The sequence below is a fragment of the Betta splendens genome, unplaced genomic scaffold (assembly GCF_900634795.4).
Source record: "Betta splendens unplaced genomic scaffold, fBetSpl5.4 scaffold_31, whole genome shotgun sequence".
NCBI lineage: Eukaryota > Metazoa > Chordata > Actinopteri > Anabantiformes > Osphronemidae > Betta > Betta splendens.
In genome coordinates, this window is record NW_026577850.1 from 65,118 (window position 1) to 90,420 (window position 25,303).

Genomic DNA, 25,303 nt, shown 5'->3' on the forward strand with positions numbered 1-25,303 from the left:
TTTTCAGCTTGTTTATTTGTTTTTAACACGGTGCTTTGATTCAATTTTGTTTTTCGCTCATATCAAGAGAAACAATAAAACAGAGGAGTTTTGTATTTCATCGTATGGACAACTTAACCAGAAAACAGCTTGATTTCAGTCAATGTCGTCTGGAAATGAAACTATTAAACCATTACTTAATTTGCGCTTGAGCCCCGGCTTCCTGACGTTGTTGTACTGTGTTTCGGTGGTGGTGGGGGGTCTCTCATTACAATACAAAGTTACTGGATGTACTGGGAGATGTGGTCCTGACTACTTTTCCATGACAGCTAACCCAAACAACAACGTGCTGTGTTACCAGCCTGTACAGACACATTAACAGCTCCTCCAGTTCTCAAACTGGCAGACCTTGTTCATACACATAGTTCTACACATTACACCATCCATTTATGTTCATATATGCACAGCTGTGTCCACCTGATTAAGCTGGAAGACACACAACAGGTGTAAACAGACTGTCACCAGGTCAGACCACATGGGTCAATAGAAGAAGTAGGGCCTCCTTGTGTGTAACCCGCACTTGACAAGACTCCTGCAGCATGCTGCATACATAGAGCCTCCATGATGCCTAAATGAAAGTAAGAAAAGAAAAAAGGTAAATACTGAACTAATCTGTCTTCACGATATAATTGATTTCATTGTGTCAGGTTTGCGTAACGATCGGACCCACATGCACAGTGAAGACACACGAAGAAGGTTGTAAAATTCACAGTCTTTAATCCACAGTCGCTAGTACAGACGGTCCAGGTCATACAGGCTTCTACTTCCGCCTCTCGAGGAGTGCAGACGTGTTTTCTCTCTTCTCCCACTCCCACTTGCAGTGTCCTTGTCTTGTCTTTTTCTGAGCCCCCTGATCTGCTATTCTGGAATAACATTTTTGAACATGGAGCTAATCAACTGGTCACTCAGCGCATTGGACAAGATTTTTTCACAAAGGAAAGAATCTCCGGGAGAACCACTCTGCCCCTTGGGGACTTTTGCCTCCGGCTACGTGCGGGACGCGTGGGATTCCTGGTGCCCCCTGTGTCTGGAGCCTCTGTCCATCGAGGATGCAGAGGATCTATTCATATTTTGGACTTTGATAACAGGGCTACTCATGATTGGCTTTGGTGGTGCCCTGCTTTATCGGAAGATTGGAAAGATTGGAAAATCTGTGGCCGGCTCATTGGCGTGTCCTCCGGCTGTGGAGCTGCAAACGCCGACGGGGGCCATGGTTACTCGGCTGACGGAATTACACCAGAGGATTGCCCGGATTGAAGGACTGATCTGTAACATCTCAGCCCGTTCGGATGCCCGGATTACAGGACTGACTAATAAGATCTCAGCCTGTACGGAGGAAGACAAGAGACTGAAGGATAACATCTGCAGACAGACTGAACACTTGGTGAATGTGGTGACAGCCTTGTCTGACAGGCTTGAGGAGATGTCACGGGTGACCCATGGTCCCACAAGAGGCAAAGAAGCCCTGAGTTCTGACCGATTGGAGTATTGATCTAGACAAATTAGTCATGGATTGTTAAAATGTATTAATTTTGGCTGTGTATTACTCTGTCCCTTCTCCCTCACCCCTCCCTTCCCGGGTCCAATCTAGCTCACCAGCTGTGCCTCTATCTATCCTCTTCCCCTTATTGTGACTCCCTTCAAGGACAACTGTTGGACTGACCTGTAAACATCTTGGTCGGCCTCGGTCATACTTCTATAAACAACACTTCACTACACTGATTCAGATACACCCCCCCCCCCTCCCCTCCATACAGTCTCACTGTCTGCTCTCCGACCTTATCTATCTGTCCTGATGAACCCAAGAAAAAATTCCAGCAAGGTTTCCACTTGTACTGTGTGACACTGTATGTGTGTGCGTTTGATTTTTACTGTTTGTACTGCAATTTGCTTCCACTGTCGGACTAGCGCCGGGTAACCTGGCTGCTGATGGGAATTTCCCCGCTGTGGGACTAATAAAGTTATTCTTATTCTTATTCTTATTCTTATTCTTATACACAGAAAAATCTTGAGCAGTAGTACAGGAGGAACAGGCTAAATCGGATCCGGGGACAGGCAAGAGTTCGACAACAGTTTGACACAGCAAAGGTACCAGTAAGGAGCAGGCTTTCTCAGGGTCAGACAATTAGGTACGTTACCAGCGTTTTTTCCAAGGCGAAGGTACAGGCAGGGTACAGGCAGGAGTCAGGTACAGAAACACGATCACAAACTAGGTAGACAATCTAAGGTATGCTGGAATGTGGTGACTTACACGCGTAACAATCTGGCAACTGGATGCTGTGTGAGGTGGTGACTAAATACCAGTGCTTGATTACAAAATAACTGTCAGGTGTGCTGATTAACCGGGGATGACATGGAAACAGCTGAGACGTGGGTGAGACAGGAAGTGCTTCAAAATAAAACCGGAAACTGAAACCAAAACATGACAACATGAATGAAAACAAAGTCCTTTCAAAATAAAACAGGGACATGACCGGGAACATGACACATTGAGGTCAATCTGCTTGGTTATTAACTGTAGAGAATCCCCCCATGAATAGATTTTCTGTACGTATGTTTTGGGGAAACAGTCTTAATTTCTACAGTATTGGCTTAATTGTGTTTTTTTAAATGTTTATTTTGTAAAGATATAATTTGTTTTTTTGCTGTTGTTTTCCCATGGAAACTGATGCTTTGTGTTGCATTCTAAATTTACAGTCAAAACAGTTAATAACAAAAATGATTTTTAGACATGAGTTGAAGCATATTGGAAAATGTGTATTTCATGACTAACAATGCTGGACAGCTAACACACACACAGGACCCGTACCACCATCAGCCTCTCTCTGAGTGCTCTAGCCAAATAAGGTGTTGTTTTACTTGGACCATGCCTCTACCAGACCACAGCAGCCACTGGACAACATTCCTAAGAATGATGAGTTTACTGTCATGTACAATGACGTCAGGAAGCAGGTGCTCAATCGCAAATTAAGTAATGGATTTTTTATTTTCCTTTCCAGACATATATCGACTGAAATCAAGCCTTCTGGTTAAATTGTCCTTAAGATGAAATACAAAACACACCCATTTTCTCGTTTCTCTTAATGTGAGCGAAAAACAGAATTTAATCAAAGCACTGTGTTAAAAACAAATAAACGAGCTGAAAACAGTGTTTTCAAAACTCGACCCGGAATTGGATTTAAAACCGTTTCCCGATTTCTTGTTTTGAGGAAAAAACGGAAAACACGAAGACGGCTCGTTTTCTGGTTTTCCCGGCTTTTATTCTGGAGGGGGAAAACAAACTATTAAAATATACACAGACCTTTTCTCGTTTCTCTTCATGAAAGTGACAGACATCATTTAATCGAAGCAGCGTGTTAAAAACAAATGAAACATGCCGAAAACGATGTTTTCAAAACCAGACAAATAAATGGATTTAAAGCCATTTCCCGTTTTCTTGTTTTCAGGAAAAAACGGAAAACGAGAAAACAACTCATTTTCATTGTTTAGCCTTGTTTCTATCGAGCTGCTGATCCTGCCACTTGGGACATGCAACACCTGCATCAATGTGCTTCAAGTACCAAAGCTGATTAAGACAAGGCTGATGGCTTTTGAATAACCAACAGCTCATGTAGACGTTTAGGTCACACAATGTGATAGTAATAGAGGAAAAACAGCCTCAAGACCAAAAAACAAACTGGAAGTGACACTTAAAGGACAACTAGCCGTTGAAGATTGAAGAATAAGAGATGGATTCAGTTTTTCCTGTCGCTCAGTCATTGGGACTCTGCTGTTCTTTGTATTTCTGGTTGTCGCCTCATTTAATTCGTAGTTGCTGGAGTCATGGACCTCTCCTCACCTTGTGTGTTTGCCTGGACATAGGCTCTGAGTAGAGGAGGTCAGATCAGTTCTGTTTGGCATCAGAAGTCCATTAGCTTGTTTTAGCTTGTTTGTTACCTCAGCTCCACTGGAGCTTCAATGGAATTGGACAGAATTCTATAGTTTGCAGTGGCCAAAACAAAAACAAGACAAAACAGGACAAAACAACAATATAAGTATTAAAGGGCTCATATCATGCAAAATCCACTTTTTAGACATTTTGGAGAGTTCCTATGACTCTATGGGTCACATATACACACACTGAGCACGGTAGAAATACATTTCCTGCTTTTTTCACATTTTGAAAACGTAGATTTTCTCACCCAATGAAGAGAGAGATCTACTACTCTGAGACCGTGCCCCATGTGTCGTCACACTGGTAGGAACATCTCCTTGCAAATCCTGAACCACCACCCCCACAATGATCCCGAACCAAAACTGGACTTCCGCCATTTCCCCCCTCTCACTCACCGTGAACAGACGAGCACGGCAGCGTTCAAGTCCTCCCATAGAAATAGTTTGGTTCTTAGGTGTTCTAACCAACACCAAAGTCTATTCACTTTAACAAGGGATCAACAAGTGAGGACTTTGTGGGTCACTTTTATTTTTAACGGACCGGTGCCAGAAACACTGCCTCAGCATTTATACGTATGTGCATTTCAAACGAGGGTGCGTACAATGCTGGATTTGTTTCACGGCTCCTGTTGGAAAAAAGAACCTATTCCTAAAGTCCGTCATCCACTCACTGAAGTAAGTACATGCTTGATATTTATAATGTTTTAAAATGTTAGTTTGTCCGTTTAAATGTAGTATCCTATGTGTGGGGCAAGTTACTAGCTAGCTATGCCAACGGCTACAGCCAGTCGACCGAGCCTTTGTCCCCTTCAAATGTGCTCATGTGGGCTCCTGCAGCCACACACCTGTGTGGAGAAAAGCTAATGACTAATGGCATCGAGCGGCTACAGGCAGGGAGCGGTGGGTCTAGCTCGCTGTAGTAAGTACGTGCTTGATACTTACTATGTTGGTTGGTCTGTTTAATATATAGTAACCCACATGTGAGACAAGCTAATGGCTATCGGCATTCAGCGGCTACACGCAGGGAGCGGTGGGTCTAGCGTCTGTCCTTTTTCTGTAATCTCATACACCTGCGGGGAACACCTGATCGTTATCGCCCTTCCAGCGGCGACAGGCAGGAAGCGGTGGATCTAGCTCGCTGTAGTAAGTTTGTGCTTAATACTTGTGATATCTAAATATGTTAGTTGGGTCTGTTTAAAATGCAGTAACCCACATGTGAGACAAGCTAATCGCTAGCGTCGCTAACGGCTACAGTGAGTCAACCGAGCCTTTGTCCCTTTCAAATGTGCTACTCTGAGTTGGCACCTGTCTGTGTGATGGGCCTTCGATCGGCGACAGGCAGGAAGCGGTGGATCGAGCTTTTGTCCTGTTGACGTGCTGCCGCTCCTGTTTGTGTGTTGCGTTAGCCGTTAGCATGCCTTTAGGCCTTTGCACTTTAGAGCTACAGCTGGTCGATCGCTACAATAAGAAACTGCAGATGAACGCGGTTATGTTTGTTTTTACCCCGTCCTGTGTCACAGCCTAAATCAACTTGTAATTTGGGGTTATGTCATTGTTCTATCAAATTCTAACATGATTAGTTGGAATAATTACTGTGTTGTGTTGCAAGCTTAGTTGCTAATTAGTCACATCTCTACAATAACTGCTGCTTATCTGGTCAGTAACCTATAGCTTGTACCATAGCCATTATATTTGTAGGACCAATACAATTTACAGTAAATGTAACAGTCTTTTCTACACTGTAGGGAGCCACATCCCAGTTACCTACATGCAAGGAGGCTGTCAAACAGAGAAATCACTGCAGACTGTTGGTACACGGACATCTGCTGCCCAGCTTAGGAGTAAAGGTATGTAAGTTTGTATGTACCAACAGTAAGATGGGCAATAGAAGATTTTAATTGGTATATACTGTTTAGATTTTATATTTGAATTGTAACAACAGTTTATCTGTTGTTTTAGCACAGACAGGCCTGTCCTCTTGTTTGGTTTAATGTTTTTCTGGTATTGTGTGTTCTTACATTAGAGAAGGTTTTGACCTACATAATAATGAACATTTCACTAATCTACAATTCTGATTGCAGTACCTTTTGTTTTGATGAGGTGATGGTGAGGACAGCCACAGCTTCCATCTGGTAGAGGACTGCTTCCGCTCAGTCTTCCAAATAGTGATGAGAACAAGGATCACCACATCTCCCTGTTTACCCTACTTTCATGCATTTCGTCTGCAAGGCCCTGCAAAAGCTTCTGTCCTCAAACCCCCAGACTTCTTAATTAACTCAGTAACCTATACATTGCACATTGGAGTGTGAAGGTAACAGTTTGTTCTAGCTTTGGAGTAGTGGTGCATTTTTTTGGTTTACAATAAAGTTGGCTTTAACTTATGTATTTCACTGAACTCTGTTTCTGAAAACACTTTTATTCAGGAAATCATAGTATTGAAATTACATGTTTTTTCTCTTTCTAACATGGTAAGCTATAAAGTTGAAGCGGCCATAAATAAAAAGCATATGAATTATATATAAATTAAAAAAAAATCTAAAAATGAGTATTGCACTCACAAAAAACACATTTTTACTCAAATGGTAAAGGAGTTATTCCACAGGTGGTTTACTGTACATCCATCATACAATGAGTGTTTTAGTGTTTTATCCATCAGGAAACTCTGCCTTCATCTACAACCCAAGCATGAAGAGATGGCAACTCAGATTCTTCACCCCAGGAATCCTCAGCACCAGCCCACTAGCCTCTGTAGACTAGATACCTGTAACAACTTCAGATACAGAGACATATTACTGTCAGATTTATCAAGAATGACAAAAAACATAATTAAAAGCAGTAGAAATACGTTAGGTCAATATATAATTTGAACCAATGCTTTTTGTTCCCAGGAAGGTCATGCAGTGATTGCTCTAAATATTAATGCACATTTTTAAATAAAATTATGTCAGAGCAGCAGCACAAGTAAGACAAAACAGTGAAATGTGTAAATGTAAAATGTATTTATATTATTTCAGCTATGCTCTCAAACTTATTTATTTGTATAATGTGAGCTAAAGTAGTGTTTTCTATTAACGAGAGTTTTCCAGGTAAGTCGTGTTGTGAATATTGAAGCTGCACACGCCATTTAGCATACGCATTAGCAACTGCTAGTTGCTTTGCAAATTACATAAATCAATTAAATTGAAGTAAATGCGACATTACCAATGAGACACATCTTGCATCAGCCGAAATGTGGCGACTTCAACAGCCTCCTCTTCAGCTTCAGGGTCAGATTCGGGATCGTAGACGTATGGTTCCACTACGCTACGAACTAGCTGGCTGGCTAATGTCGTGCAGTCCTGTAGTGGGTCTTCTTCTTCTGTGGAGGATTGCGTTCTCAATGTCGCACTACTGCCACCTATTGTATCGTAACCGTGCGGTGGCTCGTATCCATGGAGCCAATTTAAAAAAAAAAAAAAACAATAACAAAAAAGATATGCGCTTCCGCACAGAGGTGTGGTGAGCAGCTTCGCTTGCGACACGCCCAGAAAACACAGCGTTTGCTGATGGGGAGTGAGAACCACATATTGACAGGGGCAGTGTGGACGATCTAAAGGGTTTTATGGGATGAAAATTTACAGAGACCTTACTGAGACATTAAAGTCTAATATTTTTTAGAATGAAAAGTATGATATGTGTCCTTTAACTGTGCAAAAATTAGGCACTAATGAATTCCTTGCTTCCAGGAACCTGTCCGCTTGGTCCAAGCAGCTTGTGTGGGTGGAATACGCCCACAACACTCCCATGCTCATCCACGGGTCTCTCAGCATTTCAGTGTGTGTACGGGTTCGAGCCACCGCTGTTCCTGGCGCTGGAGGAGGAAGCTCGAGTCCCATCATTGGACGATGTCAGCAAACCTGGCGGCAGGCACGACAGGTAATGTTGCGGGTGCAAGCAGAGAGAAGGTGGCAGCAGACTGCAAGCGGTCGGCCGAACCTCCGTATGCGGTTGGGGACAAAGTTTGGTTGTCCACTAAGGACTGCCTCCGAGGGTCATTGACGAGGGTCCCACATATACGGTCAGAGCTCTCCTGGCTTGTCAACAACAAGGTTGAGAAAGGCAGTTCCTGGTCGACTGCGAGGGGTACTGTCTGGATGAACGGTCATAGGTTCCGGCACGAGACATTCTCGACACCAACCTCATAAAGGACCTTCACCGAGCTCATCCAGACCTCAGCCGGCTCCTGTGGCCTTCCACCGGCCTCCCTCCGCCCACCCTGGCTGGAAGGTGGTGGTTCCTTTGGGCGCCTGGGACGTCGCCCTTGCGGTGAGGGTTCTGTCATGCTTTCACGTGTTTCAATTTAATTTGCGGTTTTATTGTTTTGTATTTCCGTTTCTGTGCAGTCCATGCCCTGCTCTAACATTACTTCCGGTTTCAATCAGATCAGCTGTCTGTAATTAGTAATCATGCCTCAGGACGCGATGCTGTGAGAGAGCGCGAGAACAGCACGAGAAATTCAACAAGGCGGCGCGAAACAGGTAGTAAACAACAGCGCGACAAACTATCCGCCAATTTAAATAAATAAATAACTACCTTATTTTACGGAAAATAATAAACCACCCTAACATTCTGGATAACACCGAAGAAAGTTTCGAGTACATCGACGAGTGCTTCGAGCGTCTGGTAATGGGGAAAAAGGAGACGGCTCCCAGCAAGCGTTCCCGTCCGTCTGACTCACCTGAGTCACCTGGAGCTAGCTCGGCGGATAAAAACATCACGGACATCCTGGAGTCCATAGAGAAAAAACTATCAAGCTTCGACGCGTGTCTGGCACTAGTGGAACTCCTCCACAAAGAGTTTATGGCCCTTCGCGATTCCCTGAAATTCAGCCAGCAGCAGGTGGTTTCTCTCGCCACCGAGAATGAGGCCCTGAAGGGAACGGTGCAGTCCCTGACGGAGGATGTGGCTCAGCCAGCGGCCGAAAATAAAAAAATAAAAGAAGGCATCATTGATCTGCAGGCCAGCAGCATGAGGGACAACCTGGTGTTCTCGGGGATTCCAGAGCAGGCGGAGGAAAACACGGAAACCACCGTTAAAAACTTCCTTAAACAAAAGATGAATATTCCAGCGGAAGTTGTGGACAAGATGGCGTTCCACCGTTCGCACAGACTCGGAGGAAGACGACCGGATGGCCAGCGCCCTTGACCCATTGTTGCCAAGTTTCATGACTTTAAGCAGAAGGAACTGGTTCTTCAGCAGACAGCTGAAGGGAACCGACTACAGCGTCAACAATCAGTTCCCCAAGGAGATCCTCGACCGCCGCCGCCGACTGTTCCCCATCCGTAAGAGGTTCATGGCAGAAGGCTGCAGGGCTGTCATCAGCGTCGACAAACTGTACGTCAACGGAGAGCTCTACCAGGACCGGGAAGCAACTCCGTGGCTGTACTAGCAGGTGGTATGTAAAAAATGCTTTAATATAAAAGGTTTGTTAAAAAAATAATAGATGCAATGCAACTATGTGTTATAACCTTACATCCAGTATTCAAACTCGTTCGCTCGCAGATGTTTCATGTAAATGTTTATTGTGATTCTAATGTCACTCACTCACTCACTTTGCAAAGCGCTCATCATACTTAATCACTCACTTTCCTTTCACTTTAATTTTCCTTCCCTTTATTCTTTTTCCTTCACCTACTTTCACTCCACACTGTCTACATCCTTTTCTCTATTCTTCTTCCACATAGTCAGCCAGCTATGTAGCCCTCCAGCAGCCACACACAAACATCTACTGCACAAGGGAAACACGTGCCCATACATAGATAACACACAACTCAGAATACACAGGTACTTAAGGTTAGCCACACACCTACAGTCATAGCACTTCAAAGCGACCACCTTTTTTACCGCAGTACGTGCGTGTCGCCAGCACGCCACGGGTGCGTCCCCGACTAAGGATTTTTAATCCTGCAGCCAGCTGAAAAAAATCAGGGTGCTAGTCTTATGTTAACCACCAGGTGGCGCAAAGATGTGAGGTCCTACTGTTCATTTCTATCTGTGTCTGCGCATTAAGCACAAAAAACGATGTCATGGTATTGTATCATTAAATGTAGAGTAGTTCATTTTTAAATATTATAGATTATTATGCGTCTTTGCTCGCTAGTGTGGGCTAGTGTTTGTTGTCAATTGCCGAAGCTGCTGATGTTTTCACAGTTTCCAGGCCAGCCGAGAGACACAGTCCCTCCTCCAGCCAATCCAATAGAATAATATAAGTATAATAACATAAAATAGGAATCTATATTTATTCATCAATCTGTGTTATAAATGTAATTTATATGTATACCTGTACTCGTCTTCTGGTTTGTTGATCATGAGGAAAAAACACAAAACAAACTTGGTTTTCGTTTCAGCTCGTAATATTAATTAACGGAATTCAGGTGTTGTTGTTTTTTCGACACAACGCACGGAAATGGATTTAAAGCTGATTTTTCGTTTTGAGAAAAAAGCAGAGAACGAAAAACTAAGTCGTTGTCTTGTTATAGCAGCTTTTAAGTTTAACCAAACTCTTAAAATTTACTCAGACCGCAATGACCTATAGTTTGCCATGATTCTGAATGAAACGTAAGAGCCTGAATGACAGATCATTTGTCCAGATAGAGCTTAACCGGAAATGTATGCTTGTCAAATGCAGGCAACAAGAGAATCGGGGAAGTGGCGTCACCGTCTGAAGCAGACAGTGATGTGACGTTCCAACGATGGTGCTGAGGAGCCACTTATTCATAGGCAGATGACTTGGATCAAGTTGTCAATACGCGCTAGTGCTTTTTGTCAGTTGCTGATGTCGCTGCTGTCTTTATACAGTATGTCTTCGTGTTTAAGTGTCGGGTCCGTGTACGTTTTAACAGTTTGATTTTCCCCTCCAGAATAAAAGCTGGAAAGACAAGAAAACACGTCGTTTTAGAACGTTTTAAACCTGGAGGACCTGTTAATGTGTCTGGACACGCTCCCAGTAAGTCCAGTAACTTTGTATTGTAACGAGAAAGCCCCACCATCTCGTTTAAAAAGGACAAATGGCATTTATTCAAAGCAGCGTGTTAAAAACGAAACGAGCTGAAAACGGTGTTTTCAAAACCAGACACATTAATGGATTTAAAGCCGTTTCCCGTTTCGGGGAAAAACGAATCGACTCTGGCATTAGAGCATTTTGCCAGAATTTTTGCCAATTTTTTATTACACAGGCAATACAGTGGATTTGGAACTCGCTTCGCGCGAGTTACGGCGTCTGATGTTGATTCAGTTGCAAAGCAAACTTTAAACCCCATCCCCTACTACGTATTGGCACAGAGACATTAACATACTGTCTCCACTCAGTCAATAGGTGTAAAATACTTTAGATCCGAGACAAAGAAGAACTCCATAGGAGATCGGGCAGCGTGATCAGCTGCACCTATGTAGCTGTGAGAGGCCAAAACCTTTCACTTGACTTTTTTAAAAGGCTCTTCTTATGGTATTTCACACAAGTCTGTCAGACTACATCTGCTAACTTGTAGAGAATATCATATAATAAAAATAAATAAATTGTAATAATCTCTCTGAGGTATGCCAGAACGCCAGGACTCCTGGGGGATACCTGGGGAATAAAAACGATTCTGATTCTGAAAGCGGCTGATCAACTTAGCAGGAACACATTTCATGTGGTACAGGTGAAAGGGACACTAACAACCTAACGCAGCCGAGGCTGTAGCAGGCAGAGAAACGCAGATCTTTGTCCTGCGTGTTGATGCGCGTTTCCCCATCCCCCAGTGTCCCCGTTCTGGGACGTGGATGGCCCCGCCCACTTTCATTAACCAGACGGACACGAAAGAGGAAATAACGAAATAAACAGCTGGTTAACTTTGTGAGAACATGGCTGTAGCTCTGCAATGACTTTATGTGTTACAGGTGAAAGGAGTAATAACGAAATAAACGGAATATAAAATGGAACGCTTTCAAGCGTTTTCTGTTCACCCAAACTTGATGGGTGTACAGTCATCTTTTCAGTAATTTTTAGCATTTGCATGTTGTTGTGTATGAATAACGAAATTAACAAAGTCTATGTTTGAAAAAACTGTGAAGAGTTCCGTGTCTACATGAAAGCGGGCAGAAACACGTCCGTCTATGACTCACTGCCGAAAGCGGCTGGTGAACCTCTTGTGAACATGGCTGTAGCTCTGCTAAATAATACAGACAGCCAGCCCTATTAATCATTTGCTATTTTCTTGTTTGCCAAAATATAAAAATGTTCAGTAATTACAACTTCTGCTTCCACCAGGATTCGAACCCGGGGTAAAAAATTGACACATCAAGGCTGTTTAACATAATACAAGCCATTATACCACGGAGGCATGAATACACATCTCTACATGGGCCTATATAACATAAGTATAGGACAGCGTCATAAAGGCCAGTGTGGGGGCTGATCACCACCTATAGGCCAAATAGACGCAACACAGCTCCAACGCGCTAAAAACCCGGTGATACTGCGCTGAAAATGCAAACAGATTGCCGTAAAGGCTGACACTTTTAAGTGCTACGACTGTAAAGTCTGTCACACTACATACACAGAAGACTAGTGATCCACAGCAGTCAGGTAAGATATGACACCACTGAAGATTGTCACTTGGAATGTACGTGGAATCAATAAGAAGGAGAAATGATTTAAAATATTTAAATCATTTGAAAACCCTACAAGCAGACATTGTTTTACTACAGGAAACTCATATTCCCAAAATTATAAATTACACTCTGGCATCAGCAGAGTTCCCACATGCTTACTTAGCCGGTTACAATTCTAAACAAATAGGGGTCGCCATCCTGATAAATAAAAAGATTAACTTTACTCATAACGATACCATTATCGATCCAGAAGGGAGATATATAATCATTAATATCTTGATAGGAAACATTGAATATTGCATAGCTAATGTGTATGGCCCAAATGTTGACGACCCCTCTTTCTTTTACAGCTTCTTCACATCACTGTCTGCTCACTCTGGTTCCAAACTTATAGTAGGAGGGGACTTTAATTTAGTATTTAACCCAGAGTTGGACAGGCTAAGCAAAGCTGTGAGCAACAGGAACTGGCAATCAGTACAGACCTTAAAACAGTACATGGATGACTTCGGTCTCTGTGACACATGGCGTTCTCTTCATCCTACATCCAGGGAATATACCTTTTTCTCGCCAGTTCACCACTCTCACTCCCGTATAGATTATATTTTAGTAAATAACTCAGTCTTACAAGATGTCTCTGACACCAATATTCACTCTATCACAATCAGTGATCATGCACCAATGTCCATTTCGTTGATTAAGACAGCCACACCATCAACCAGGAATTGGTGGTTTAATACATCATTACTCAATGATCAAGACTTCATCAGTTATGTCAGGAGAGAATGGAAAACCTTTATAGAAATCAACGATACACCGGAAATCTCACCCTGTGTTCTTTGGGAGATTGGGAAGGTAGTGTATGCACGGTAGAATTATTTCTTAATCATCACACAAGAAAAAAAGGACATGTTACTTGAATTAGAATTAGAGCAAAAAATAAAATCTCTAGAAATTAAATATGCTGCCTCTCCAACCAATGATAGAATCCTAGAAGACCTAAAGAATCTAAAGCTGAAATTAAATAATATAATTGATTGCAAAACTCAGTTTCAGATAGACCGATTACGCTGGGAGAACTTTGACCATGCTAACAAATGTGGTAAATTTCTAGCTAACCAATTAAAAAATAATAAAGAGAAACAAATCATCCATTCAATAACTAATAACAAAGGCAATATTACTCGTGATCCCCATGAAATAAATGATACCTTTAAAAACTTTTACCAAGAGTTATATACGTCCCAAATAGATCCATCCACCTCAGCCATAGAGGCGTTTCTGAATAAACTAGAACTGCCAAAATTAAAGGAAGAACAATCCACAACTCTAGACTCATTGTTATCTTTGGCAGAACTACATGAAGCTGCCCAATAAAAAAGCTCCAGGACCAGATGGATTCCCAACTGAATTTTATAAAGAGTTCTGGTCCATGCTGGCACCCAGCTTTTACAAAATGGTAGCTGAAATTAAACAACAACATTCATTACCCACAAATATGAATTCTGTCTTCATAAGCCTGCTCCAAAAACCAGGAAAAGACCCTACACTCCCATCGAGTTATAGACCAATTTCACTAATAAATGTAGATCTAAAAATAGTGTGTAAAGCACTTGCTAGAAGATTAGAAAAACTCACTCCATATATAATTCACTCTGATCAAACAGGCTTCATTAAAGGTAGACAGTCAACAAACAATATGAACAGACTAATTAATTTAATTGATTATGTCACCATCCATAAACTAGAGTCAGCCATCGTCTCCTTAGATGCAGAAAAAGCTTTCGATAGAGTAAACTGGAAGTTTCTTTTAGCCACTCTGCACAAATTCGGCATTGGGGAAACATTCATGGACTGGATCCAAATATTATACAGCTCAGCAAACGCCGCAGTCAGAACAAACAACCAGATCTCACCAAGGTTTAATCTGCATAGAGGGACAGGGCTGCCCACTTTCCCCATCACTATTTGCAATATTTATTGAACCTCTAGTCGCAGCAATAAGACAGCATGAAGGAATTACTGGAATATTGACCAAATCAGTAAATCATAAAATAAGTTTATATGCTGACGATGTGTTACTGTTTCTCCTGGAGCCACAGACGTCTCTTCCTACAACTATCAGCCTCATAGATGAATTCTTTCAGACTTTCAGAGTACTCTATTAACTGGACTAAATCTATAGTGCTACCAATTAACCTTAAGGTGACTAACATTCAATTCAATTTAATTCAATTTTATTTATATAGCGCCAAATCACAACAAAGTTATCTCAAGGCACTTTACAAGGTAGGTTTAAGGCCTTATACAACTTAACCCAACAAATCCCACATACAGCAAGCATTTAATTTGACAGCAACAGTGGAGAGGAAAAACTCCCTCTCTAACAAGGAAAAAACCTCCAGCAGAACCAGACTGGATGTGGGCGGCCATCTGCCTCGACCAGTTGGGGTGAGAGGATAGAGAGAGAGAAAAGCACAGCAACAGCAACAAGCAACGACAGAGCACAGGCAGGATGGTAGGACCAGGGACTGGACACAGGCAGGATGGTTGGATCCGCAGCTGCCCATCACAGACACCAAACTTTGAGTCCAATGATACCTGTAGGTGAGGACAGAGAGGGAGAGAGAGTGGGGGGGAGAGAGAGAGAGAGAAAGGGAGAGAAGCACAACTACTGGAGAGAAAGAGACAAGGTTAGTTAAACATGGGACAATGATGAGAGGTTATTGGACAGAGGAGGTAGAAGGAAACAGAGGAGCTCAGTGTATAAATTAAGTCCCCCAGCAGTCTATGTCTATTGCAGCTTAGCTAAGAGATGGTTCCTGTGACTAACAATAATTGCCAGTGACCTGAACCATCTCTAACTATAAGGTTTATCAAAAAGGAAGGTTTTAAGCCTGGTCTTAAAGGTGGAGAGTGTGTCAGCTTCTCGAACCTGAAGAGGGAGCTGGTTCCAGAGGAGAGGAGCTTGGTAGCTAAAAGCTCTGCCCCCTGTTCTACATTTAAACACTCTAGGAACCACAAGTAGCCCAGCGCTCTGAGAACAAAGTGTTCTGCTGGGAGCATAAGAAACTATGAGGTTTTTAAGATAAGAAGGAGCTTTATCATTGAGTACTTTGTAGGTGAGTAGGAGAATTTTAAATTCTATCCTATATTTTACAGGCAGCCAGTGCAGAGAAGCTAATGTAGGAGAAATGTGATCTCTCTTTCTAAGTCCTGTCAGAACTCTGGCTGCAGCATTTTGAATAAGCTGTAGGCTTTTTAAGGAGCTGTTAGGACATCCTATGAGTAAGGAGTTACAGTAGTCCAGCCTAGAGGTAACAAATGCATGGATCAGTTTCTCTGCATCGCTCTGAGAGAGGATGCTTCTGATTTTAACTATATTTCTAAGATGGAAGTAGGCGGTTCTGGAGATTTGTTTAATGTATGATGTAAAAGAGAGATCCTGGTCAATGATGACACCAAGGTTCCTCACAGTAGAATCTGAAGCTAATGTTATGCCATCCAGGGTGGCTATCTGACTCAATAGTGTCTCTCTCAGATTTTTAGGCCCAACAATACAGTAAGAATCTCGGTTTTATCTGAGTTTAGTTGAAGGAAGCTTTGGGACATCCAGGATTTGATGTCTTTTAAACAACCCTGAATTTTGACTAGTTAATCGGTTTCATTTGGTTCCAACGACATATATAGCTGAGTATCATCTGCGTAAAAATGAAAATTAATAGAATGCTTTCTAATAAGCTCACATAGAGGAGACATGTATATGCTAAACAGAATTGGACCCAGCACAGAACCCTGTGGTACTCCATAGCTAATCCTTGTGCATGTGGAGAATTCATCATTAACAGGAACAAACTGGAGTCTGTTCAACAAATAGGATTTAAACCATCCCAATGCTTTTCCTTTAATCCCGATTCTATGTTCTAGTGTCTGTAATAGAATGATATGATCAATTGTATGAAATGCAGCACTAAGATCTAACAGGACAAGGACAGAAACTAGACCATTGTCCGAAGCTAATAAAAGATCATTAGTGACTCTAACCAGAGCTGTTTCTGTGCTATGATGTTTTCTAAATCCTGACTGAAAATCTTCGTACAGGTTATTCCCACTCAGGTGGTCAGATAATTGTTTAGCCACGATTTTTTCCAGAATCTTGGAAATAAAGGGTAAATTTGAAATGGGCCTATAGTTGGCTAGTTGTCCAGGGTCAAGGGTTGGTTTTTCCAATAGAGGTTTGACCACAGCCACCTAAAAGCCTGTGGTACATAGCCTAGTTGTAAAGATTGGTTGATTTGATTTAATATGGACGAGCTGATTAAAGGTAGAACTTCTTTGAGTAATCTGGTTGGGATTGGATCTAAAAGAGAAGTGGACAACTTGGAAGAGTTAATTATTGAGGTTAACTCCATATGAGTTATGGGGAAGAAGCTGTCTAGGTAAGACAGAGGATTTAATAAATTTAAAGTTGATGAATCTAGACAGTGCTTTCTGTCATTTGGAAGAAGTTGCTGCTGAATGTTTTTTCTAATGATGATAATTTTATTAGTAAAGTAGTTCATAAAGTCATTGCTGATGAGATTGAGATAACATCTCTTCTACCACACTCCATTCAGGGAACATTAAATACTCGGGCATTGAATTGTCGTCTAGGCTATCAGAGCTTATTGATCTAAACTACAATCCATTGTTAAAACAAATAGAAGCCAACCTCAAAAGATGGCTGTCCTTACCCATTTCACTTATGGGAAGAATTGCCACCATAAAAATGATGATCCTGTTGATGATCCTTACATACTCTCAATGATTCCAACTCAGCCAGCCCAGGCGTAGTTTAAGACATTAGACTCCTACATCTCACAGTTTTTTTGGAAAACCAAGCCACCACGAATTAGTTTAAAAACTCTTCAAAAATCCAGACACTGCGGCGGCCTAGAACTACCTAACTTCCACCACTATTTTCTTGCCAATAGACTGAACCATGTCCACAAATGGATAAAACCCATGCCAGCAGACTCCTCCTGGATAGACATTGAACAAACATTTTGTGGAAATATTAAAGTTGCAGATCTGCCCTTTATCAGCACCAAAATCAAACATCATAGTTGTTACTAGAGCATTAGCATAAAAGCATCTCCTACAGCCTGGTGGGATTTTCGTAAAATTAATGGGTCTTCGCTTACTCTTTGCCAAAACAAACCTCTCTGGAACAATCCAGACATCATACAAAACAAAAAGGCAATACACTTCCCAACTTGGCATATCAAAGGAATAACACATCTGAAACATGTTTTCACAAGAGACAAGTTTACCTCTTTTGAAGAACTAGTGTCCCACTATAAAATCACTAGTGCCAATTTCTTAGAATACCAACAACTAAAGTCAATACTTAATGCAAAAAGTAAGAATACTCCCATCCACATGCAACCACCACCAGTAATAGAGCGATTTATTGATATATCAGGGAAAAGGACAGTATCCAAAATCTATATCTTAATTTCCAATGTAGACCAGACAGTGAGCCTTCCGATCTCTAAATGGGAAGCTGATCTCAATATCACCACTAATTACACGTTCTGGAATAATATATGTTCTAATTCATTCAGAATGACAAAAAATACAAATTTACAACTAATACAATACAAAATTCTTTATAGAACTCATTATACAGGACAAAGGATGTTACAAATGGGTCTCACAAACTCAAATATTTGCCCTCACTGCACAGATAACACAGCAGATAGATTCCTACATGCATTCTGGTCATGTTCACCTGTGCAGCAATTTTGGCAAAGAGTATGTGAACACCTGTCAACCCAGTAAAGCTGTCCAATCCCAGCAGCCCCTGCACTTTGTCTTCTAGGAGATCTAAGTGGGCTTGATCTAGAGACAAACTCATCACACACACTTCTTTCTGCCCTCTGTGTCGCAAAGAAAATCATCCTTATGAACTGGAAAACTAAAAAAAATAAGCATTACTCAGTACCTGAACAGCTTGTTAGATTATACCACCTTAGACACATTGTCTGCTTCATCAAATCAGTCCCTGGGTCTCGGCTGTCCCTTCCTGGCTGGGGGTTGTGGGGGGTGGCGGGATGGGTAGCAGAGCCAGTCGGGAACCTGGCTCTGCGGACCCTGGTGCTCTGCTTCCCAACTACATTTCTCCGCATTCATGCATTTAGGTCTGCAAGGGGCGTCCTGCTGATGGAGGGACCGGGGCTAGTGGGAAGTGGTTCCGTCCCTTCCAAGTGGGATGCTCTGCAGTTTTAATTGCATTAGTCATACACACTTGTCCAGGAATCTGGGGGCTCCTTCCAGGGGGGCCAGTAGACGGAGCCTTCCCATTGATGGCTCTGTCTGCTGGACCCCTCGGAGAATTGGCTATCTCCCAAAGTTCCTTATACTTAGCCACATACACATACATTTAGGGCCGGGGGTGGGCTCCTTCACTGGGGCCTGGGGCTGAGGCCAGTTGTGGCCTCGCCCACTGGCCCTGGTGGAGAGATCACCACCCAGTTTTAACTGCAAAAAGACATTTAGGGCGAGGGGGGGCACTGTCCGGGGGACACACCGTCAGCCAGCGGTTGTGCTCCTGGAGGTGTCACCCACCTTCAGTGCACTTTAGTTCCACACACTCACGTCCAAGCTGGGTTGCAGGGTTCTGGGGTACCTTTTCTGCTGCCCTCTGCCTCCCCCTGGTTGGGGGGGTTGGGCGGGGCTCGGGAGGAGTTGTGGTCCCTGCCTGGGGCCACATAGATGGCAGGCCGGAGACCTACCCTCCCCACGAATGTGATCAAGCGAATGGTGTGGTTGCGAGAATGTACCTGAGAGTGCATTGGTTCACGTATGATTGACTAGTTTGTTGTGAGAGAGTCTATGGTGTGTGTGTGTGTGTTGATGTGATGATGTGTGTTGCACATGTGGGTTGGTGTATGCGTCTGTGTTTGTGTGAGTTGGTATGCGTGTGGTGCGGTTGGAGTGTGGGGGGTCCGGTTTTCCACCTGGGGTACGATGATCGTCTGCCTGGGTGGTCTCTTTTCCACTGACCCCCACCAATTGCTGGCCTTGTGCTGCAGGCCGCTGTGTCGCCAGGGGATGAGGTTGGGCCGATGGGGTCGGCCCCGCTCCGCTCGTGTGGGGGTGGTGGACTGGGGGCGGGCCCCACTCTGGGCGCGGGGGGATCTTCTGGCGGGCTCCCTACGGACCGTGGGTCCTCGGGCTCTACTCTTTCAGGCCGACCCTCCCGCCGGGGGGAGTGTTTGCCCCTGGTTCTCATGGGGCGGACAGTGTTGACCCACGGTGGCCCACTCTGGACTCGGGTGCTTTCTCTGTGGCTGCTGCAGCTCTGCCTGGGGGGCTCTGTGTGGGCGGCTTGGGTAGCAACAACTGACCTCCTGGAACTGAAGGTGTGTGGGCTCCCTGGCTGCTAGGATTCCTTCCTTTGCTTGCTGGATGGGCGTAGTGGCCGAGCCCCTCACATCACCCTGGCTTCCACAAGTGGCATTGTTCATGCACCAACGTCTGCTTTACCCTTTGGGTGAATAATATTAAGCTACAGCCTTACTAACCTTGAAGTGGGACACTTTCCAAATCCAACTGTAAGTATTATTGATACTTATCATTACCAATATCAATGTGTGTGAATATGGAATTTGTGGTGTTGTATGTCATGACTTTTATTAAGTAGTATGGGATATGTATCATAATGCACATATGTATGTATATTATATGTATATGTTTGTATGAGTATGTGCACATACCTTAGCACTATTATTGGTATTAGTATTAATCTCCAAGGTAAACCACAGTACAAAAGCTGTTTAGTTATGAATGTGTTAGCCTAAGGTTCATCCCTGCTTCTTATTTATTTTGCTTCGATTGCTTACTTAACAGATTTGCTTAGTTTCAGCAGCTGGTTGCACCCCTTACCCCCCCCCCCCCACACACACACACCCTCCCGCATACACACCCTAAAGCAGAAACCTAACCTGTCCCCCAACACAGCAACATCACACACATTTTGGATTAGCTAAATAAACCATTAAATAAACCATAAATCAGGAAGAGTATATATTAAAGCAAAGCTGTCCATCACAATATGGCATTCAGCGTAATATATGCTGCTTGCTAAACTGCTGGACAGAACAAAAAAAAAAAATTAGTAATCATGCCCGGTATTCAACATCCAGTACTCACCTCTGTCATTTGCCAGATTGTTGTTGATCAGTTCAGTTTCCAGCAATTCATGTCTCAGCCTAGTTATCGGTACTGTTTTGTTCCTGACCGTGTCTAAAGCCTAGCCCTTTTGTACCTCAGCCAAGCCTGCCTGTTACCGACCCCTGCTTGTACCTTGACGCCAATTTCGCCTATTCCCTTTGGGTTGTACGTTGAATTTGCCTGACCACCGTTTTTGTCTATTCCTCATCACAGAGGATTCTGTACGTAAGTCGCCATACCGTGCTGTACCTGTACCGAGACCGAGACAATTAAAGACTCTGTACTAAAGCCTGCTGACATCTTTGCCGTGCATGTCAAGTCGGCCGCCAAACCTGACAGCTTTATTTTCTCAGGCAAAGTAAAACTCATCAAGCTATCTTAATAAAGAGTCAGAGGTTGGTAGATGTGAACACTGAAGAGACAAACACCTGATTGAACTCATTTAACAGAAAGAATCACTGACATTATTGTAAAGATGTCTGGTATAAACATGTCCCACATAGTAAGCAGAGTTTTATCCTGAGGCCAATTAACACAACACGGTGTTATGATGCAAATATTTTTCTTCAGCTTCTCATGGTTCCATTAAACGTCTACGCTTGAATTTTCTGCCTGTTCTCATGTTTGTGTCACGACTTCTGCTCTGACATGATGGTTTGAAATATTTCTAATAAAGAGGAAGCAATGACAGCAACCGACATGTTCAGTACAACAGCTGCTTTTATCAGCCCAGTTGTGTTTATTCCATCTGTTCAGCAGACGTCACACTGACAGAAAACAGACCCATCACAACAGAACTAAACATCAGAGACTTACAGCAGTGGTTCTGATACCAAACACTCTGGGTCCTGGTTCTCCTCACATGAAAGAGTCCAGTCAGTGGAGCAGAAGGAGTCCGAGCTGGATCACTGCTGCTGGGAACACTGGTACCGACTCACTGAGATCAGAAGCTTTAAACTGAGTTGCTTCCTGGTTTCAAGTGTCCTCTTTGTCAAACCTGAATGCTCAGTTCAGTAGAGCAAACATTATCTGGATTGTTGGCTTCTTGAAACTGTTGGGGATGAACTAGGATGACTGACTCTGTCCACTGACTGGAATGTGGACCTGACTCAACTTGTTTCATAGCAATGAAGAGGAACCACAACTATGTGTTCAAACTCTAAATACTGAGTAAAAGTTGTGACAGAATCAGACGATGTGGCTCATCTTTGTCTTCCAGAGTCAGAGTGTTCACCTGGTAAATGTCTGGGTGTGTCTCTATGAAATAAGCAGGTCTCTGCAATATTTGTCTGAGGCCCAGACATGTTGAAACACAGTAATGGCTAGAAAACACTGTCCAGCCAGAACCTGTACTTTTGTTTTTTAATGCTAACCAACTGGGACGTTTTCAAGACATTAGTTGTAATGTAGTTGCTAGAATGAGATAGACAAACTCAAACCACCACTGTTTTAGAGTTTAAACAAATACTTTTAGATTTATTACAATTGATGATAACTACAATTTGTCACAAATGGTGTTGGAACGAACAGTGTTGGAATGGTCCGTACCCACATGCAATTCGGAGACTCGTGGTAGCAGATAAAAAGTCTGTCCTCCCAGCACATTTCTGCTTCTTCCTGTCTCCTCCACTTTCTGGACCTTGGCTGCGTCTCTTTTCTGTCCACAGTCCACATACTGCTAGTGATTTGGTCCAATTAAAATTACTAATAAATTAATGTTAATGTGTGGTTGAAATATTGTCAGGTTGTTTTTGTAATGTTGATGTACTGTAACAATGAAACAATATTAATGCTAACGGTTTGTGAAAAAGCAAAAAAAACTTACTTGAAATTAAAAAAATATATATTAAAATGACATTGTCTTCTTTACGTAAACATAACATTGTTTTCTCACCAGAAAACATTATTTTAAAACAAGAGTTGAAGCCATGGCCCCACTGGCTGCAGCAGTGCACCTCATCCATAGCAATGCGACTCAGCAGGTTGGTGTTGGAGGCTTTCTCCAGCCAACATATCAGCAGTTTACTTCTGGCAGTCTTTTCTGGGGTCACATATGCCAGCCTAACCGGAGCCTTTACATCTGTCAGTCCAGCCATGGCTGTCTCAGAGTGCTCCTAAAAGCAAACAACAAACCTTGTGGTGGGTGAATTGTCCCACACCTAACTACTGAAAAATTACAATCAGCACAAGTCAGAGGAGGCGCATGGATGTGGCTGAAGGCTACGACTCTTTATGCTTCTAAAGTTAGAATAAAAACAGGCATTAAGTGGTTTGTGAGGGTGATGCTCCTTTATAACTGGCGCATTGGCATGAGGTGGAGAGTCAGTGATTGGAGTTGCAGTTGTCTAATGTACTTTACTGATCCAGTACTTAGTTATGCTGCAGCCATAAATAAGACACATGTACATGAGCATGTGTTATTATAGCTAATAATCTACTTATAGCTTATTATAGCTAATAGCTAAGCTAAAAGAGTTGGCTTGTTGATTGAAGGCCTGCCTCCAGAGCTTTCTGCCAGAGTCTTCCAATCAGCTTGCCTTGATAAGCATAACAACAGAAGCTCACTCTGCCCCTCCCTCATCCAGCTGTTTGTATTTCAGACATACAGTAGGGTCAGTCAAGAATGTTGTATCTAATTAACATGTAATTCGCCCATGTAGGAGCGATGTGTAAAATACTGCATTGATTATGTAGCATCCACTTAATGAAATTACTTCATAACTAAATAAATCTAAGAGGATTGTTTACACAGCAGACGACTCTTATGATCCTGAAATAACACTAAAGTTATAGAGAGCTATTGTATCAGAGTTCACACCCAAATACCATGCAGGTTAATCGAAGGTGCACTAAGTTGTTACCTTGCTACTGGTAGCATTCAGCATGACTCCAGGCACATTGACAGGCCACCAGGAGCTGAGACGCGCGTGGCCGGGACCGGGCCACCAGGGGCTGAGGCAGATGTGATCTGTGCCAGATCACCAGGAACTGAGGTAGGTGTTGTCAGTGCCGGACAATTAGGAGCTGAGATAACCGCGGCCGGTGCTGGACCACCAGGAACCGATGCAGATGCGGCAGGCGACGTACTACCAGAAACCGAGACGAGCGTGGCCGGGACCGGGCCTCCAGGAGCTGAGGTAGGTGTGGTCAGTGCCGGACCATTAGGAGCTGAGATAACCGCGGCCGGTGCTGGACCACCAGGAACCGTTGCAGATGCGACAGGCGCCGGACCACCAGGGACCGATGCAGATGCGGAAGGCGCCGTACCACCAGGAACCAAGACGAGTGTGGCCGGGACCGGGCCTCCAGGAGCTGAGGCAGATGTGATCCGTGCCAGGCCACCCGATGTAGAGGCGCACGTGGCCGGTGCCGGATCACCAGGAACCGATGCGCCGTGGGAACCTCCTGCACCTCCCAGAACGGCTCCTTTGCACAAAGGAACAAAAACAAAAGTCTCTGCAGGACCACCAGGAACTGCAGCCGGAACGACCTTCTCCTGGAGGCCGACAGGAGCTGCAGCGGAAGCTGCAACAGGAACGACCTTCTCCTGGAGGTCGGCGGAGACTGCGGCAGGCGCAACCTCCTCCTGGAGGTCGGCGGAAACTGTGGCCTCTCCGAGGCCGACAGTGGCAGGAACTAGAACGGCGTCCTCACAGGAGCCGACAGGAGCAGGGACTAGAACGGCGCCCTCACAGGAGCCGACCGGAACAGGAACAGGAACTGGAACGACCTCAACAGGGAGGTCGACAGGAACAGGAACTGGAACGACCTCAACAGGGAGGTCGACAGGAACAGGAACTGGAACGACCTCAACAGGGAGGTCGACAGGAACAGGAACTGGAACGACCTCAACAGGGAGGTCGACAGGAACAGGAACTGGAACGACCTCAACAGGGAGGTCGACAGGAACTGGAACTGGAACGACCTCAACAGGGAGGTCGACAGGAACTGGAACTGGAACGACCTCAACAGGGAGGTCGACAGGAACTGGAACTGGAACGACCTCAACAGGGAGGTCGACAGGAACTGGAACTGGAACGACCTCAACAGGGAGGTCGACAGGAACTGGAACGACCTCAACAGGGAGGTCGACAGGAACTGGAACGACCTCAACAGGGAGGTCGACAGGAACTGGAACGACCTCAACAGGGAGGTCGACAGGAACTGGAACGACCTCAACAGGGAGGTCGACAGGAACTGGAACGACCTCAACAGGGAGGTCGACAGGAACTGGAACGACCTCAACAGGGAGGTCGACAGGAACTGGAACGACCTCAACAGGGAGGTCGACAGGAACTGGAACGACCTCAACAGGGAGGTCGACAAGGACTGAGGCCTGGTTTGGCTGGCAAGGGGTGCCCACTAGCTGGCGTAAAGCTGGAGCTTGAGCGTGACGTGACTGAGCTGACGCTGGAGTTTGAGCGTGACTGAGCTTGAGCTTGAGCTTGACGTGGCTGAGCTTGAGCTTGAGCTTGACGTGGCTGAG

The 25,303-nt window shown here is 43.9% G+C and overlaps 1 protein-coding gene and 1 long non-coding RNA gene across 5 annotated transcripts in view; one reads left to right on the forward strand and one right to left on the reverse strand.

The window, feature by feature from the left end:
* Positions 1-21,787, reverse strand: part of LOC129603767 (NACHT, LRR and PYD domains-containing protein 12-like) — a 50,588-nt gene extending 28,801 nt beyond the window's left edge. For 3 of the 4 annotated variants that reach the window (XM_055506749.1, XM_055506747.1, XM_055506746.1), the window contains exon 1: positions 21,634-21,785. The gene's annotated coding sequence lies outside the window, so the exon portion shown is untranslated. Of the gene's footprint in view, positions 1-21,633 lie in introns of all 4 variants that reach the window. The other variant, XM_055506745.1, reaches the window with a different exon arrangement.
* Positions 2,586-12,422, forward strand: LOC129603768 (uncharacterized). Its single transcript, XR_008693971.1, has 3 exons — positions 2,586-4,647; positions 5,718-5,819; positions 6,054-12,422. It is a non-coding gene; the product is annotated as an uncharacterized LOC129603768 (long non-coding RNA).
* Positions 21,788-25,303: the final 3,516 nt, after the last annotated feature.